This window comes from Felis catus, chromosome B3 (assembly GCF_018350175.1).
Source record: "Felis catus isolate Fca126 chromosome B3, F.catus_Fca126_mat1.0, whole genome shotgun sequence".
In the NCBI taxonomy this organism is placed as follows: Eukaryota; Metazoa; Chordata; class Mammalia; order Carnivora; family Felidae; genus Felis; species Felis catus.
The window spans coordinates 84455508-84475789 of record NC_058373.1 but is presented as its reverse complement, the minus strand read 5'-3'; the positions used below and the strand labels follow the sequence as shown (position 1 = coordinate 84475789).

General features: G+C 39.4%; 1 protein-coding gene across 9 annotated transcripts in view; it reads right to left on the bottom strand.

Annotated features, from left to right (window-relative positions):
- Positions 1-20282, bottom strand: part of PRORP (protein only RNase P catalytic subunit) — a 159859-nt gene that overhangs the window by 44556 nt on the left and 95021 nt on the right. Inside the window, exon 7 of one of the 9 annotated variants that reach the window (XR_006599525.1) lies at positions 11730-11744. The exons of 7 other annotated variants lie outside the window; for them this stretch is intronic. The gene's annotated coding sequence lies outside the window, so the exon portion shown is untranslated. Of the gene's footprint in view, positions 1-11729; positions 11745-12696; positions 12714-20282 lie in introns of those variants that run through there. One more of the 9 variants, XR_006599526.1, reaches the window with a different exon arrangement.

Sequence of the window (20282 nt, the reverse complement as noted above, 5' to 3'; positions counted from 1 at the left end):
ATACTAGTGGTCACACCAAGGAAGATGTGAAGTGATTTTGTCTTTGACCTGTCTCCTCTTTACAATTACACACAGCTGTAGTTCAGCACCTGAACTGCAAAATGAAAAATTAATTAAAAAAAATTTTTTTTAAGTTTATTTGAGAGAGAGAGTGCACAAATGGGGTAGGGTCAGGGAGAGAGAGGGAAGAGAGAGAGTCCCCAGGCTCTGTGCTGTCAGTGCAGAGCCTGATGCGGGGCACAAATTCACGAACTGTGAGATAATGACCTGAGCCAAAACCAAGAGTTGGATGCTTAACTGACTGAGCCACTCAGGAGCTCCAGAAAGCAGATTAATTTTAAATACAATGTTGCTATGGGGCACCTGGGTGGCTCAGTCAGTTAAGCATCTGACTTTGGCTCAGGTCGTGATCTCATGGTTCATAAGTTCGAGCCCCGAGTCAGGCTCTGTGCTGACAGCTCAGAGCCTGGAGCCTGCTTTGGATTCTGTGTCTCCCTCTCTCTCTGCCCCTCCTCCACTCACACTCTGTTTCTCTCTCTTTCTCTCTCTCAAAAATAAATAAACATTTAAGTCAAAGGCAAGCAAGAAAAGTAAGTAAAAATTCTTTGGGTCCTTTTCTTTCATGTGCACTAATTAATATTGACAATTATTTCCCACAAACTAAGAATATGAAATCACTTTAGATACACAATGAATGATTCTATAGAGGCAGTGTTCTCAGACTCAGAAGACTACAAACACAATGTTTATAACTGATGCACTGTGCTCTCCACAAAGTTTACAGCAGAAAAAACAAGGCAAGTCATAACTTACACTGAACAATGGAGTTTTCTACTTGTTTCTGTGTTGTTTCTACCATCTGCAGGTAAGCTCATATCTAGTTTCATTCTCTCTTCTGTTTTTGTAAGTCTCAGTGTTCTCTTGAGCTAAGTTTTGGGAAGAGAATTCCTGCTCAGGTGACTGCTATATTCAACATTTTTCTGTATACCTTGGAAAATACCAACAAGGAGGAGTTTAGGAAAACCACCAAAGTTTTGGCTCAAAGCTTCTCATCATGTTTTCATTTGCCAACTACTTACTGGTGCTGTCTCAGCCTCAGTTCTATCTTAGAGAGAGATATCATTCTTTACTTAAGGAAGATGAATGATACTTCGTTGGTGGAACTGTTCAAGAGCTATCCACCATGTAAGATGTAGATTAGCACTTGATGAAAATGGGAGAATTAGAAGAAGATGAAAAAAGGAAATGTTTTAGAGAAGCGGCAGAAGCTGGGGTGAGGAGGGGAGGGGTACTTTACTGGGTGGTATTCAAATGGAAGCTTCAGGGGCGCCTGGGTGGCGCAGTCGGTTAAGTGTCCGACTTCAGCCAGGTCACGATCTCGCGGTCCGTGAGTTCGAGCCCCGCGTCGGGCTCTGGGCTGATGGCTCAGAGCCTGGAGCCTGTTTCCGATTCTGTGTCTCCCTCTCTCTCTGCCCCTCCCCCGTTCATGCTCTGTCTCTGTCCCAAAAATAAATAAACGTTGAAAAAAACCAAACAAACAAATGGAAGCTTCATAAACATGGTGGTAGAGTTCCAGAGAGAAAAGGCTGAGACTAAACCAGGGTTCCACTCCCATCTCTGGGACCATGTACTCTGACCACAGAAGATTTAAAACTTTGATGACTGACTATGTAAATTTCTTTGAATCTCTTGGAAGAAAGTATATACACAAAATACTGTTACTTTATTATGATGTCATAAATGATCCCACTGGTTTACACTAGACTCACCATGTTCTATATATCCTGCTTTCATCAGTCTTTGGTATTTTGGGGAGATTTGAATGATCTCACGTTGTCTTTATTCAATGAAACAATTCTACTGAGGAAGAGAAATGCCCTTCCTGCCCTGGGAACATCCTGTCAAGTGTGGGATGTGTTTCCTGCATACCTTGTCTTCTCTGATGCCATTAGCACCCACACAATTGTCCAGCCTTTTAGAGAATGATTAACTTGGCCAAGATGGATTTCCCCAGCTAGCTGAGAGTCAGCACTGTCTAGAAAACAGAAGATTTGGCTCCTGACTCATAGTATGACTTTTCTCCAAACATTACATGCATCCTTTGGTCTTTTTAGTTTCTCTGTAAGATATTTGCGTTTCCTTTATCACTGTGAGACAGAAAAGGATAGTATTTTGAAGACTGAAAACTAATTTCAGGAAGATTAAATTAACTTACTCGGATACATTTTAATTTCCACTTGCAACAATTTAATAAAAATTTCCACTAGGGTTCTAGATCCAGTCCATGTACGGGGAGTAATCTGCTCACACTGGTAAAGTATGTAAATACTTTCAGGCTCATAGATACCATTTAATGACTAGAAAAGAAAGAATATGATGACTGGGGCTGTGGAGGCTTGAAAATTTATGTAACCTTTCCATGGCTACATTGATTTACATAGGTTCTGTTTTAGTAGAGAGCCACACACAAGAGTATATTATGGCTATTGATTTTGTTCACTTAAAAACTTTTTTTTAATGTTTATTTATATTTGAGAAAGAGAGACAGAGTGTGAGCAAGGGAGTGGCAGAGAGATGGATATAGAATCTGAGGCAGGCTCCAGGCCCCAAGCTGTCAGCACAGAGCCTGACATGGGGCTCAAACCCATGAGCAGTGAGATCATGACCTGAGCTGAAGTCAGACACTCAACTGACTGAGCCACCCAGGTGCCCCTTGATTTTGTTTTCTGGAACAAGCCTGTCAGTTCTAAATATATGAGAGACATAGGAATATAAAAAGACACCTTGGATATCTCCAGTTAATGTTCCAAGTCATCTATACAGTTCTGTAGTGGAAAGGCTGATATGGTAAATGAAACTGAATAGAGACATAAAAGAAACTTTTGCAATTCATATCTAGTATTTGATAGTATAGTAATTAACAGCAATAAGCTTTGATATCAGGCTGCCTAGTCAAATTCTGGCTCTACTGTGTCAGAGCTGTGTGACCTCAAGAAAGTTACATTTCTTTTTTGGGCCTCTGTTTCATCATTGGTAGAATGGAGATACAAATTGGGTTATTATGAGGATTCATTTAGATTCATTTAGCTACAAAGCACATGGAAAAATACTCAATAAATGCTAGCTATTATTAGACAGTACAGTCTGGATTAGTAAATTTAGACCTCCCAAACCGCACTGTATTCCCACTCCCTCAAAAAACAAAAACAAAAAACAAAACAGAAAGAGAATAAAACAGATAAAAAAGAAAGAAAAGAGAGATTCTTTTGGTATTATCACAAAATTTCGGTGATTTTTGTATTAATCTGTCAACACTTGTTAAGAGTAGAACATAAGCTTTCAAGTTAAGAAGACAAAAGGAACACATGCATCTAATATTAACCCCACTTGAAACCCTACTAAAACTATAATACAGAGCCTTCTAAAATGACAAATCCACAAGAACCTGGAAACAAGGGAGATAACAGCAATAAAATTTGGAAGCTGGAAAGGAGATGGACAGGTGGTAACTAATCTTGCAGATCCAACAAAGTCAATTTTGAAGAGGGATGAACTAAGAACCAACCTAGTTTCTCAAAATACTCCAGAACTGGAAGCAAAGGAGGCAGGCTAACTGGAGGCGTATGTCTTCACTCAGAAGACCTGGATAAAAGCTGTTAAGGAAGCATCAGATTCCTAAATCTTCCCTCCCCACTCCACATACATACTGTTTCTGCTGTGGTGGGGGTAGGAAGTCTGAAGGTTCATTACTTGGATGTGGTAAATCAAAGGATCTCTATATTGGAGTACTGTGCACATTTTACAGTGTGAGTACAATACTGAAAAATAGGCATGACGTGAATATACGTATATTGAAAGCAGGATGTAGAGAAACTCAGACCTGTTCCTGTTCCTCTACTTGGCTCTCAGAAACACTGGCAGTAGTAAGCCCTTGGCCCTGCAGTCAAGAGATTGGAAACTCTCCTTTGGGGAATCTGACCAGGCAAAGAAAAAACCCTAGACATACTGACTGTTGGGAATTCCCCAACAAATGGCCCACCCAGATCACCCTACCATGAAGTCAATAAGCCCCACCTACACACCCAGAGCTTCTAATCAGCTCTTGAGATTATGTTTAATCTTAAGCACATAGCAAAGAATTATCACAGCTGTGGAGAGCCTATGACATGGAAGAGTCTAAAATAAATAAGAAAAAAAAAACAACAAAAGACTATAAAGGGACAAGGCCAAAATCCTACAAAAACTTATCATTAAAATCATGAGATAATATATATTCATTATGTATTTTTTTTAAAGGAAGAAAATAAAGAAGAGCTCTTAGGAATTAAAATATGGCTGCAACCATGAATTTTAAAAAAAAGCAATAGAAGGGTAGAAAGAGAACACTGAAGAGGCCTCCCAGGAAAGGAGCAAAGGGATAAAAATTAAGAAATTTAGAAGACCAGCCTGGAAGATCTAATATCTGAATAAGAGACAGAGAGAGACAGAGAAGAAGAAAGGGAGAGAGGAAGAAGGGAACGAACAGGGAAAAAAGAGAGGAGGGGTCATCAATGAAATAATCAAAGAACATTTCCCAAAACGGAAAGATACGAGTTTTTAGAATGAATGGATAGCAACTTGACCATATCAAGTCACACTACTGTAAAAGCTTACAATGCTGGAAACAAAAAGACAATTCCAAAAGCTTCCAAAGAGAAAAAAAAATCATATAGAAAAGACTGGGAGTCAGAATGTCTTCAGATTTCCACTCTTCCTGTAAGCAGCCTGAGATGATCTCTGAAAATGGTTCACTATTCAGTTGACCCAGAAAATCATACAAAATCATGCAAATCAAGAGGTTCAAGGGTGCCTGAGTGGCTCAGTTGGTTGAACATCAGACTCTTGATTTCAGCTCAGGTCATGATCCCAAGCTTGTTGGGATTGAGCCCAGTGTCAGGCTCCGTGCTGAGCATGTAGCCTGCTTGTGATTCATTCTCTCTCTCTCTCTCTCTCTCTCTGTATCTCTCCCTCTCCCCCCACCCCGTCCCCCATGCTTGTGAGCATGTGCTCTCTCTCTCAAAAAAAAAAGAGGTTCAAATCTTCATGTTCACTTTAACAACACATGTGAAACTGCCTAGGCCATCAAGGGTATGCACATCCAAAAAGCCACACAGTATCTGAAGGATGTCACTTTGCAGAAGCAATGTATGCCATTCCATTGCTACAAAGAGTGGGGCTAGACACAAGGTTGGTGTCCCAAAAAGAGTGCCAAATTTTTATTGTACGTGTTTAAAAATGCACAGAGTAATGCTGAACTTAAGGATCTGGATGTAGATTTTCTGGTCATTGAGCACATCCAGGTGAGCAAAGACCCCAAGATGTGGTGCAGAACTTACAGGGCTCATGCAGATTAACCCATACATGAGCTCTCCCTTCCACACTGAGATGATCCTTACTGAAAAAAGAGCAGATTGTTCCTAAAGCAGAAGAGGAGGTTGCACAGAGGAGAAGGATATCCTAGAGGAAACTGAAGAAACAAAAACTTATGGCTCTGAAGTACATTCTGCATAAACTAAATGCAAATACAAGTAAAAAAACAAAAACAAAAAACAAATGTCTTCAAATTTTCAACACTGGAAACATAAAGTACTATCTTTAAAATTCTGGAAGAATATTATTTCTAACCTAGAGATCTATTTTCAGCCACTCTATCATATGTAAGAATAATATAAAGACACTTTCAGACATGGAAGCATTCCAAAATTTTACCTCCCATGCATCCTTCCTTAAGAAGCTCCTGGAGAATGTTTTCCACTAAAGACACTAACCCAAGAAAGAGGAAGACAGGAAATAGAATCCAATACAGGAGAGAGGCAATGGGAATTGCAGGAGGATGGTGAAGAGAGATTCCAGGATAATTGTCTATGTATCAGATTCAGAGGGCAATCAATCTAGATTGGAAAGTGAGTCCAGAGACAGCCACACTGGGGACAGTCATCACCACGATCTCCACTACCATCACATCATCGTTTTCATTTGAGCATAGAGTGCTCAAATGCGTGAGCTTGTACTTGGCTGTCTTAACCACAGTCTGGAGTTACTATACTCTCTACTCCCTGCCCTGCTGCCTGGATCGGTAAAGACTTGCATTTTACTGAAAATGCAAGAAAGTTTTGTTTTGATCTACTCCTAAAAGCTGGAGGAAAGCCATGTGAGTGTAGAGGCAGTAAACAGCAGCCTGTTTGGTTTGACCATATTTCTGTCAAATGTTGTGTAACTGATCCAAACTATAACTCTGCCAGATGCCTGATAAAACCTCTGTTTCCTAAGACTCATGCCTAACGCTGAATGCTTACTTCCCCAGAAGGGGCTCTTACAAGCTCTCAGAGAAGCCATGAACCAAAGATTCTGTTCACCTTCTCCAGGCAGTTGTCATCTAATAGCAACAACACTGGTCTTTCTTTACACAGCTAGGGTTGAGCTTGCTACTTGGTTTTTCAAATCTAAACAAAGAAGAGCAAGAAAATTATTTATACCATACTCAGGGTGTCAGGATGAAGAAGAGGTTAGTAGAAGAAAGAAAAATAAGTTAGGGCAGAGAGCTTCTTAATCTGACAGGTATAGGAGAGTTTTATTATTACTATTCTTTACATCATACATTTACATTTAAAGTGTTCTTGGGGCGCTTGGGTGGCTCAGTTGGTAGAGCATCCATCTCTTGATTTTGGCTCAGGTCATGATCTCCCAGTTCACGGGTTCTAGCCCCATGTCAGGCTCTGCTGACAGCATGGAGCTCACTTGGGATTCTGTCTCCCTTGCTCTCTCTTCTTCCCCTGCAGGCGTGCATGCATGTATGATCTCTTGATAATAAATAAACTTAAAAAAAAGTGTTTTTTATAGATGATTATGTTTCTCTCTCTCTCTCTCTCTCTCTCTCTCTCTCTCTCTCTCTCCCTCCCTCCCTCACACACACACACACACACACACACACACACACACACACACACACAGGCTCTGTAATATGAATCATATGAAGTTCCCAATATTCTACCATTTTTTGGCACAAAAACAGACACATAGACCAATGGAATAGAATAGAAACTCCAGAACTAGACCCACAAACGTATGGCCAACTCATCTTTGACAAAGCAGGAAGGAACATCCAATGGAAAAAAGACAGCCTCTTTAACAAATGGTGCTGGGAGAACTGGGCAGCAACATGCAGAAGGTTGAAACTAGACCACTTTCTCACACCATTCACAAAAATAAACTCAAAATGGATAAAGGACTTGAATGTGAGGCAGGAAACCATCAAAACCTTAGAGGAGAAAGCAGGAAAAGACCTCTCTGACCTCAGCCGTAGCAATCTCTTACTCGACACATCCCCAAAGGCAAGAGAATTAAAAGCAAAAGTGAATTACTGGGACCTTATGAAGATAAAAAGCTTCTGCACAGCAAAGGAAACAACCAACAAAACTAAGAGGCAACCAACGGAATGGGAAAAGATATTCGCAAATGACATATCGGACAAAGGGCTAGTATCCAAAATCTATAAAGAGCTCACCAAACTCCACACCCGAAAAACAAATAACGCAGTGAAGAAATGGGCAGAAAACATGAATAGACACTTCTCTAAAGAAGACATCCGGATGGCCAACAGGCACATGAAAAGATGTTCAGCGTCGCTCCTTATCAGGGAAATACAAATCAAAACCACACTCAAGTATCACCTCACGCCAGTCAGAGTGGCCAAAATGAACAAATCAGGAGACTATAGATGCTGGAGAGGATGTGGAGAAACGGGAACCCTCTTGCACTGTTGGTGGGAATGCAAATTGGTGCAGCCGCTCTGGAAAGCAGTGTGGAGGTTCCTCAGAAAATTAAAAATAGACCTACCCTATGACCCAGCAATAGCACTGCTAGGAATTTATCCAAGGGATACAGGAGTACTGATGCATAGGGCCACTTGTACCCCAATGTTCACAGCAGCACTCTCAACAATAGACAAATTATGGAAAGAGCCTAAATGTCCATCAACTGATGAATGGATAAAGAAATTGTGGTTTATATACACAATGGAATTCTACGTGGCAATGAGAAAAAAATGAAATATGGCCTTTTGTAGCAACGTGGATGGAACTGGAGAGTGTGATGCTAAGTGAAATAAGCCATACAGAGAAAGACAGATACCATATGGTTTCACTCTTATGTGGATCCTGAGAAACTTAACAAGAACCCATGGGGGAGGGGAAGGAAAAAAAAAAAAAAAGAGGTTAGAGTGCGAGAGAGCCAAAGCATAAGAGACTGTTAAAAACTGAGAACAAACTGAGGGTTGATGGGGGGTGGGAGGGAGGAGAGGGTGGGTGATGGGTATTGAGGAGGGCACCTTTTGGGATGAGCACTGGGTGTTGTATGGAAACCAATTTGTCAATAAATTTCATATAAAAAATATTCTACCATTTTTGAGGTGCAAAATAGCAACCTCCTATGTTTAAATCTAATAGTTGAGGCTCAGCAATGTACCTTATGCCCTTGAAGTGAGTTAAGAGCCTAAGTTTCCCCATCTGCAAAGTGTAGAGTGAAAAATAAAACAACAGAGAAGTCAAAGTGTAGAGTGAAAAATAAAACAACAGAGAAATCAATGTAATGAACTCTCATAACTGTGTAACTCTCATACTATGTATGCCCAATACAATAATTCCTGTCCTCCAAAAAGTTAAAATGTAAGACTAATGGGGAAATTCCTTTTTGTTTCCCAGAGTAAAGATCTGGCAAATATTATATTCACATAAGTATAGTTTAATGTAATGTAACAATGAGAACTTAGGAACAGTTTTTAGAAATCCCCAAACCCTCACATTTCCCTCACTTCTGCTTTTCTTAAAGAAATAGGGGCACAGAAACTGGAAATGGCAGGAAGCAATAATGGGGATGTGATTTGAGGGAGAGGTGTGAGAAGAGGAATTAGATATCAAATGAGACAAGTGTATTCACTATGCTCTAATCAAGGCAGAGATATGGGCAGACTGAGTTGGTTCTTGGTAGAAGAGCTATTTTGAGGCTTTTTCCAAGCATACAGAATAAACACTCATGTAAACTAAAAAGAATCATCTTCTTTTCTCCCTTTAGCATAATTTACTGGGCAATTCTGGTGGGTCAGAAGCACTTTAAACATCTTTATATACATCTTCACTTCATCCTCATAGACGTTCTATGAATTTGGTACCATTATTACCACCCTGCTCCTAATGCCCTTTTACGTACGAGTAACTGAGGCTCAGTAAAGTTAAGGAACTAGCTCAAGGTCACAGGCCAGTAAATAGCAGAGCCAGGTTTCAAACCTGGGCTAATTCTAACTTCAAACCCATTCTCTTAATCAGTAACCCCCTTATACTGAATACATCTTGATTCTAACTCCTTTCTTTTCAAAATGTTCCCCCTTCTTAATCCTGCCCCTTAATCTATAGCTGTGACTATGATTTTTCCAGTAACATCTATTGCTTCCTCCTTCCTGAGTTGTGGGAAATCCCTAGCTACTTTTTTTTGACAGCCTAACGCTGTATTTCTTACACTGGGGTATGCACAAACAGTACTTGGCAACATATTGGGGGCACCCAGAAGCCCATAGGATAAACAGGCACATCCTCCTGGACTGACCATTTTACTTCAGTTTTGAGACTCTCCTTGCTTCTGACTTGAAAACAAACACAGAACTGCTGTGATATCTTCAACTGCAAGATCTCTACTGACTTTTAAGATGAAACAAACAAGACTCCAGATATATTTTCTATTTGTGGCAGGGTCATATACTGCAACCTCTGGGTATAGGTGCTTTCTCCTCTACAAGTGTTAAGGAGTGATCACTGGGCTGTAAAGTAGGTCAGCAGAGAAGAGCACTCTAACCAGCCCAGGAACAAAGGCAGACTATGGAACATTGCCCTAATCTGACTGTTCAAAGACACTTCCAAAACTTTGTACTTACTGGAAATGCATATATTTTTAAAAATGCAAATTTTAGAAAACTATGTTTAATGATGGCATTTCTGTGCAAAATGCAAAATGCAAAATGTGTGTATGTGTGAAAACAGTCTTGAAAGATGCACACTTAACTGTTATCAGTGGTTTCCTTTGAGGAGCAGAACTGAGAGAACTTTCAATTTCTTCTTTTTTTTTTAATTTTTAAATGTTTGTTTATTTTTGAGAGAGAGAGAGAGAGAGAGAGAGAGAGAGAGAGAGAGAGAGAGAACAAGCAGGGGAGGGCAGAGAGAGAGAGAGAGGGAGACACAGAATCCAAAGCAGGCTCCAGGCTCTGAGTGGTCACAGAGCCTGACGCAGGGCTCGACCCATGAACCACGAGATCATGACCTGAGCTGAAGTCAGACACTAAACTGACTGAGCCACCCAAGTGCCCCAAGAATTTTCAATTTCTGTCATTTGATAGTATTTGACTTTTTCCCCAATGAATATGTATACTACCTTTAGAAAACAAGAAAAACATCTGATGGTTAAAAAATAGAAAGAAGAAAGTAGGGGAAACGGGTAATGTCGCCAAAAGGTACAAACTTGCAGCTGTAAGGTAAGTAAGTTCTAGGAATGTAAAGTATAGCATGGTGACAACAGTTAACAATACTGCATTATATATTTGGAAGTTGCTAAGGAGTAGATCTTAAAAGTTCTCATCACAAGAAAAAAAAAACTATCTATGTGAAGTGATGGATATGTTAACTAAATTTAGCATGGTAATCATTCACTATTTTGAATATCTATAAAGCGAATCAGTATACCTCAAACTTTAGGTATACAAATCAGTATACCTAAAACGAAGGGGAAAAATAGCAACAACAGCACACACAGCAATCCCCCAAACTAAAGATAAAAAAGGATTCCTAGAGATCTTCCAAATCAGTAATTCTCTGAATGACTGAGCCTAAAAGGTCAATCTGAAAATCAGCAGATCTCAGAGTAGGTTCTACCTGAATTTATTTAATTCAATTCAGCAAATATGGTGTCCACTCTGGCAGGCACTACTTGAGGTGCTGGGATATATAGACCTTTTTTTTTTTTTTAATAGATCTTTATATCAATAAGATTCACTTCTTTTCTTCCAAGAGTTCTGTCCAGGGACACAGACATGTAAACAAATCACTGTAATATATATAGTTTTAGTGCAATACAAAAATTTACCAAATGGATATAACTCTTCTGCTCCAGGTGACAGAAGGGTAAGCAAGACATGGTAACCTACCCTCAAGGAGCTTAGAGCTCACTGGGAGTAAATATAAGGTGTGGGCAGAATCTCTACAAAGGAGGCTGAAAAGAGAGGCCTGTGGCAAGTATTGAAAAGAGAGGCCTGTGGCAAGTATTGAAAGTTAAAATGAAATGAAACTTCCTAGTCACATGGGGGAAATACAGGGGAGAATATTCTAGATTAAAGAAGTAGCAAATGCAAAGGCACAGATGAATGAAACAACACAGTATGTTTAAGGAAAGGCAGGAATTTTAGGATTGGTGGAATGTACAGTGCAGGGTAGGAGGAAGGAGGTGCTGAGAAGGTGAGAGAAGGGCCAAGAGGTACGTAGAAGTCAAACAATCAGGACTGTACACTGTACAGTACCTTGGGTTTATGTGATGACAAGCCTCTGAAGAGCTGTGGCAGCAGAGTAGTGACACTTTCAGATGTCCATTTCAGAAAGAGCATTCTCACTGAGGTTCAAAATGTAGGGAGGTCAATTATTAAACTTCAGCAGTAGTGAGAGATGAAGAGTCTAAATAAGACAGGACAAGACAGACGAGAGAAGTACAGCCCAAGTGAAATATGACATGAGCTGCAAATATAAGTTTGGTAGCCACATTAAAAACAAATAGAGGGGGGCGCCTGGGTGGCGCAGTCGGTTAAGCGTCCGACTTCAGCCAGGTCACGATCTCGCGGTCCGGGAGTTCGAGCCCCGCGTCGGGCTCTGGGCTGATGGCTCAGAGCCTGGAGCCTGTTTCCGATTCTGTGTCTCCCTCTCTCTCTGCCCCTCCCCCGTTCATGCTCTGTCTCTCTCTGTCCCAAAAATAAATAAACGTTGAAAAAAAAAAAAAAACAAATAGAGGGGCGCCTGGGTGACTCAGTCAGTTGAGCATCCGACTTGGACTCAGGTCATGATCTCACGGTTCGTGGGTTCCAGCCTGCATGGGCTCTGTGTTGACAGCTTGGAGCCTGGAGCCTGCTTCGGATTCTGTGTCTCCCTCTCTCTCTGCCCCTCTCCCATTGATGCTCTGTATCTCTCTCTCTCAAAAATAAATAATAAAACATTAAAATTTTTTTTAAAAGTTAAGAAAATAAACAAAAAGAAACACAAAATATTTTTACTTAACACACTACATCAAAAATGTAGTTCAATATCAAAAATCAAAAGTTCAATATGAAATTAATATAAAAATTATTAATGAACTAGTTCCTATCCCTTTGTACACTAAATCTTCAAAACATGGTGTGTTTTTCACACTTACAGCACTTCTCAGTTTGGTTAGCCACACTTCAAGGGTTCAACAGCCCCACTGACTGGTGGCTACCATATTAGTGCAGGACTGGAGGGATTAATTTAGGAGGCAATATTGATTTGCAGGATTTGTTAATTTTGTGAATGTGGAGAATAAGAAGGTAGAAATACCTGGAATTGCTGGCTTGGGTAACTGGATGGACAGTGGTACCAGCAAACCAAATAGAGGATATAGAAAGAAGAATAGGTCTGAGGGAGGGAAGGGAGGAGACAGAAAGTTTGGTTTTAGAGTGTTAACTTTGCAATGAAGTTATTTGCCCAAGCTAGTAACCTAGCTAATACATGACAGAGCCAGAATCCTGACCCAGATCTCTTTGATGTCAAACCTTTTCTAAAGATTACTCTAAGTGAGGATTTGACAAAAAAGAAGGATGAGGCATGGGAGGTCAAAGTCTCCCTTTATTTTCATTCAATATGAAATACCTTCACATTGACATGTCTCAGAAAACAAAACAAAAAAATTAAAAATCCCAAGTATGTGAGGCTTTTCATTCCATCTCCAAATTTCGTGCATTAATAGTACAGCCATAATTTTCAGTATTTTTGAAAGACAGCAAGAGATTTTTTGAAATATGCCCAATTTAAGAAATCTAATGTAAAAAAATACACTTTCCAAGGCACTATATCCTACTTTGTAAATTTACACCAAACCTAGAAATGGGATTTTTAAGATTTCATCAAAATTATGTCCATACTGTAGGTGAAGGTATTAATTTTTAAGACTCACCAGATAGTCAGAAAATTACTAAGACCTTCTGATATGCTAAAAAGTGCAGTCTGATTCTATTTGGGAATTCACAGATGTTTACTTGAATTACATTTTGATTTCTCCTGCATATACGCCTAGGAAGAGAGTATTGGGAAAACGATACATACAAAAGTAGGTGGCATAATAGCTGTCCTTGAGATTATTTGCTGCTTCAAAACACAACTGGTTGCCTTAGAAATGACTATGATCACACACACTCTCACATGTACATGCACCTGCCCATATATGCCCCAAAGCTATCTATGAATGGGAATGAACAAAATAATTTGTTTTCAAAGGCATGATTTTCCAAAACAGAAACAGGCAAAGTGAGAAAACTTACCTGAGTCAGTTTTAAAACAAAGAAAAGAATGGTTTAAAATTTGACCACTATCCAGGAAATGGTAGCCACAATATTTTTAAAGGATGCTAAAATTAGAATGTATGTGTACAGAATGCAGTCTGAGTAGTAACTCTGGTGATAGTGAAATGATTTATAAACCACCAACTCTGTGCCAGTCTGCACAACATTCCTATCAAGCACTCTGTTTAAAAAAACTTTTCTCATTTTTTAAATAGAGAACAGAGCAGAAGACCCTTGGTTTTCCAGTTAGACAAGGCAGGACAATTCATGTCCATGGGAAAGTTATTTCAGTGTGACATACCACTGAGTTGAAATGGCAATGGTATGGCTTCATTTACTTACTCCTATTAGGCAATATAGGAAATGCAGAAGCAATAATGTGCCTGTTATCTGTCACCTGCCAAAAGGAAGGACAATACTGTTTGTAAGATGTAGACCAGGCAGGCATCTAATTCTAGAAAATATTGCAGTTGGGAGTTATCACAAGAAAATCATTTTATGAACTGTCTTAGTCAGCTTGGGCTACCATAACAAAATATCATAGACTGGGTGGCTTAAACAACAGAAATGTATTTCTCATAGTTCTGTAGGCTGGAAGTCTGAGATTAGGGAGCCAGCATGGTTGGATTCTGGTAAATGCTCTCTTCCTGGCTCACAGACAGCTGCCTTCTCACTGTGTCCTTGGCGTGGCAGAGAGAGAGCTGTCTCTTCCTCTTCTGACACTAATCTCAGGTCTCTTCCTCTTCTCATAAGAACCCCCCATGACCTCATGCAAACCTAAACATTGGTAGTTAGGGCTTCAACATGGCAGGGGTACACAATTCAGTCCATAGCCCATAGCATGAATCAGATCATCTGTTCTTATTTACCCACTGCCTGATCTAACCAACTCATGATATGCTGCCAAGCTGGCATTCAAACGGTGAGAATTTGATCATTTGCTTTGAGAAATATTGTTCGTTTTCGGGGAGGCAGAACATCTTTGAGAAAAGCACAGTATATGGATTCCGTGCAGTACTAGACAGCTGTTAACCTCTGGGCAAATCACTTAACTTCTGAGCCTGTTTCCTCATATGTAAAATAACAAAAATACAACCACTTACTCCAAAGAAACATGTGAGGATAAAATCAGATAATATCTATGAAAGGACTCAGTAAGCTGTAAAAGACTACATATTGTTATTGTTAGGCTATGAAAGCACAAAAATGTGGTCCATTTATACATGGCTTTGACAGATCCTAAAAGATTACGATTTTAAGAGAATTAAGTTTTCATGAAAAAAGAGTGGACATATATTTGCAAAGATGCTTTAACTCCTTGACTTAAGCACATTCATTTCTTCTTGGTTTCACTGTCATCACTTGACTTCAAGATGCAATTAGGTCTCCTGACTGGTCTTCCAACCAGGATTCTCCTGGATCACTGCCAGGTTACTTTTCCTGCTATTCATTCTACTTTCTGGGATTCATCCCAATTTCTGGGATTCTAGGCTATCCTAAATTGTAGGTATGACAAATCCAGAATTACCTGGTGAGGAGAGGGCTACATATGCAGGTTTGGAAATTATAACACAGAACAACATACACAACACAGGAAGAGTAGCATAGTGGGAAGACCATGGACTTTGGAGTCAGATTGGCATTTGAATTCTGAATCTATTGCTTGTATTTATTTACTCTAGGAAATGGTTTAATTGCACCTCAGTTTGTAAAATGGAAACGTAATTGCTTACTTCATAGGGTTATTTAAGCACAGTGTCTAACTTTATTAGTGTGTGTGTTTTAGTTTCTGTCCCTTCATATAAAACAGATAGAAAAATAGGATGTTAATAAAAACAAAATGGTTATGTGCATTGTATATTTAGAGTTTTGTTTGCTCCACTGCATAATCAGGTACTATATCTAAAGTGCAAGAAGATAAAAAGGCTACATTGGAAAAGGGAACAATTTAACAAAATAGTTCACATCTGTTCCCAAAATAAATCTTTTTTTTTTTTTTAATGTTTATTTTTGAGAGAGAGAAAGGCAGGGCACAAACAGAGGAGGGGCATAGAAAGAGGGAGACACAGAATCCAAAGTAGGCTTCAGGCTCCGAGCTGTCAGCACAGAGCTTGATGTGGGGCTAGAACCCACGAACCGTTGAGATCATGACCAGAGCCAAAGTTGGACACTTAACCAATTGAGCCACCCAGGCAGCCCTCAAAATAAATCTTTTGACATATTCAGATATCTCCTTGGTCAAAACATCAAATGTAAATCTATGGTTACACTGTAAATTAAGTTTGAGATTTACATTTTTGTCTGTAGACTAGGTTGGATTTGAAAGAAACAAAACTGGAGATGAGAATCCAGTTACGAGGATATGGTAGCTATTTAAGCAAATGCTAATAAAGATTTGAAGAGAAGGCTATAGAACAGAGGGAAGGAAGAGAACTGATTTGAGAAATAATTAGAAAGTAAAATTGGCAAGACTTGGTGAATGACTGGATTTGAGGGCTATGGAGAGGGAGAAGTCACAGACCACACCCAGGTTTCTACACTGGATGCCTGGAAGGATGGTGGTATCATCTGTAGGAGTAGAGGTTAGGGATGAAGATGCTGACTTCAGTTTTGGACATTCTTAGTTCAAAGTACGTACTTGTCTAGGGTAGAGATGCAGATTTGGAACTTGACAGCCCAGAAAGTGGATGAGATCCACTAAGGTGGAGCCTGAGACAGAGCTTCAGGGAATATCAACACTTAAGGGGTAAGAGGAGCTCAAGTATAAAAGATGACAAGGAATGGTCAGAGTACAAGAAGAAGGATAAGAGTATGGACTCACAGAATTTACATTTCAAGAAGAAAAAAAATAAAGTACTAAATATAAGAGAAAATGTCTGAATATCTGTATCTCCCCACTGAATTCACATATTGAACGCTAACCCTTAGTGTGATATTAAGTGGGGATGGGACACTTTTGGGGGTGGTGATTAGGTTATAAGGACAGACCCCTCCTGAATGGGATTAGTACCCTTAGAAAAAAGGCCAGAGAGATCTCCCTTGCCCTTCTGCCATGTGAGAACACTGTGAAAAGTTGGCTATCTATGAACACAGAATCAGGCCCTCACCAGACACTGAATCTACAGAGCCATGAACTTGACTTCCCAGCACCCAGAACTGTGAGAAATAAATGTTTGTTGTTTATAAAGTTACCCAGGTTATGGTATTTTTGTTATAGCAACTCAAATGGACTAATACAAGGACTAAAATATGTCCATTGGAACTGGCAATTAGGAAACAACTGATGGCCTCAGTGGGGCTAGTTTCAAAAAAGTGATGGGGGCTAAGCCATCCCTTAGGGGTTAGGGAGTAAATGGATAGCAAGAAAGAAATTGTATACTAGTCTTTTGAGAAGTTTAGATGAGGAAGAGAGACACCAGAGCAAGCTAGCTGTTTATGAGTTAGTGATTAAAGCAATGGAGATCCAAAGAATCAAAAGCATGATACAAAGAAGCCAAAGTAGAATTTCAGGAAAGAGGGACAAATAGATCTGTTACAGAAGAACATGGATTTTGGAAAGAAGTATTTATAATCCTGTAACTTTGCCCCTTACTAGCTATGAGACAAATTACTTAACCCTTTTTGAGTTGTAGTTTCCTTATCCTTAAGAAAGAAATACCACTATCTGTGGATCCGCTGTGAGAATTAAACGAGATGCTACATATAAAAGTGCCTTGCACAGGCACCTTCTGCTTGCTCCACAGAACATACTCAACAAATACTAGCTTCTATCTCCCCACAGAAGTCACTAGTAACATTGAAGAGTGTCATTTCAACTAAGCAGTGAAGATGATGTTAAATTGTCCTAGATTAAGGCATTCAGTTATGAAATATTACAAATAGGGAACAAGAATTGAAAGAGAAAAAGGATCTGAGAGAGTTAACCATGTTTGAAGCCTAAAAAGGATCAGGCAAGTAAACTGCCAAGAAAAACTAAGGCCAGAGGAGCCCTCATGTCTTACATATGATTAGTGTACGTCCCCAAATTATTTGAAATAGAGGTCCCCCACTGGTCTATAAAGGGTGCAATTTGCAACAAAGATGGAAGCTGTAGAAAGCTGGACATGGAAAGGATCACAGGTCAAATGAGCCACGTCATGGAGGAAAGTTTTGATGGAGCCTGATGCTGTTGATCATTTCAGCAAAGATCGAGGAAACAAAATATTTAAGAATATTAACTTCCAAAGCAGACTTGAATTCAAGCATCCCTGGGCCTGTTAACAAATGTGAAGCACACAGCTAGAGAATTTGTGGGTAGAAAACATTCCCTAATTGCACAATCTCTAAACCTTCCCATCTGATTCTAACTATAACAGATGTTCAAACAAATATACGTCTCAAGTTTTCCAACCCAAATGCACAAAGAATTACTCTCTTCAAACATACATTCATTCTAATAATTAGTCTTGACATGACAGCTTTCTTAAATAAATTCAAAGTTATTCCAGATGGGGTGTGTGTGTGTATGTGTGTGAAATTATCAATATTTTCAGCTTCATATGTTGGTTACAGAGAAAACCTAACGTTTAAAGAATTTAGAACTGCACAGACTCAAAAAGCAAGATAATGGTATAATGGAATCCAATGCTATTCTTTTTTCATATCTCTCTTCCTAAATAAATACAAGAAATGCAACTCTCTCTTCAAAATACAGGGCACAGACTTCTTACCAACTGCACATTTACTGACCTCAAATCAAGGTGGATGAGCAACCACATAGCTCGGAAGAAAAAAAAAGAGAGATGCTGTGATCATGTGAGGGAAAAGAAAACTAGAAAAAACTTCCCATGTTTCTCTGTACAGGGAAGAAAGAAAGAAAGAAAGAAAGAAAGAAAGAAAGAAAGAAAGAAAGAAAGAAAGAAAGAAAGAAAGAAAGAAAGAAAGAAAGGAAGGAAGGAAGGAAGGAAGGAAGGAAGGAAGGAAGGAAGGAAGGAAAGAAAAGAAATTAGAGAACTCTTTAAAGGCAAAGAAAAAAATCTTCCAATTACTACTGAAGGTAAAGAAAGAAGTGGTAAGTGAATTTGAGAGCAACTTAACACAGGTAGTCTGAAGAAAGACAAAGGTTGGTTTCTCCACAAAACTTCTTCCACCCCCTGGGAGAGAACTTACGTGCTTTCCTTAAAGAAAAGAGTTGCACTCTGGCAATGCTGGAACGTGGGAAATGACTGACTTTATTATAGGAAATTAATTTTGACAAACATCCAAATTAAGCATAGTAGACAAGGTCACTGTGTGGAGTTGAGCTGGCTGTGCACTGCACAACTCTAGGGCAACATTCACACAGACTAAGATGTGAGAGCCTCTGTGGGTGATGCGCAGCAGCAGCCCTGATGGCAGGCATGTATTGAAAACAATGTGAGCTCCAAGAGGGCAGGGGATTTTCTCTGTTTCATTCATGGTATCCCTGGCACAAAGAATAGGGCCTGGTACTTAAGATGATCAATTAAAATGTGCTGCATGAATGAATGCATTAGTGAATAAAAGAAAAGGGGAAAACTGAAGTTTGAGAGCAGAGGGGAAGTATATGTTAGAGCAGGATTCCTTTCAACTGGAAGACTGAGCAAGTAAAAAAATCCAGAACCTTGGAATGGAATTCCTACCTGTTATGTAGGAGGAGAAAGAAGGGATGACAGAACCAGTTTGAACTGTCTTGCCAAGTTTTATTGCGCTCTGGCATGGACTTATTAAGAGTGAAGCTAAAGTTATATTAATAAAGAGGGGTGGAAAGACCATGTTGGCATAGATGGGAACTTTTCTTCTTATTTTTTTCTTCTTAGTTAACAGGCTAAGTATGTCAAGAAAAGTTCACTCAATTGCTTTTTTTCTATCAAAAGTATCTACATGGCCATAACCATACAGGGAGGTGGAACTCAGAAGAGGATTTTTACCATAATATGACTCCCCCCCCCCAACAAATAAATTCTTGAACACATGATCAAGTAAGATGAACACTGCAGAAGTGATCTCTAAATTGTTATACACTACCATAGTGTTAGCTGTTTTTATTATCCAATTAATAGAAACAGAATTCACAAAGAAAGATTAACCAGTCACGTAATGTCTACTGACCATATTCTGAACTTGAGCGTATATGCATGTATATAAAATAGGTAACTTATATTATTCCTTGATTTTCATTCTGTTCTATTTATCAGGTTTCAACTAGACCTGTAGTCTGTTTCCTTAAGACCCTCAACATCATCTTTACATGATCCCATTAAATATATATAGAATTTCTAAGGACATGGGCTGTTTCTATGGAACTTCTTTACACATTCACAGTATTTTTTTTAAGTTTTATTGATTTATTTTGAGAGATAGGGAGAGAGAACACTCTAGCACAAGTGAGGAAGGGGCAGAGAGAGAGAAGGAGAGAGAGGACCTCAAGCAGGCTCTACCCTGTCAGCACAGAGCCCAATGCAGGAACCAAACTCATGAATTGCAAGATCATGACCTGAACTAAAATCAAGAACTGGACGCTTAACTGACTGAGCCACCCAGGTGCCCCATATTCACAACGTTTCTTAAAATTTCAGCTACAAAAATTTATTTCAGGAGAGCTGATGCCTCTATATGTCCTATTATGATTCCTCTGATGACATATCAC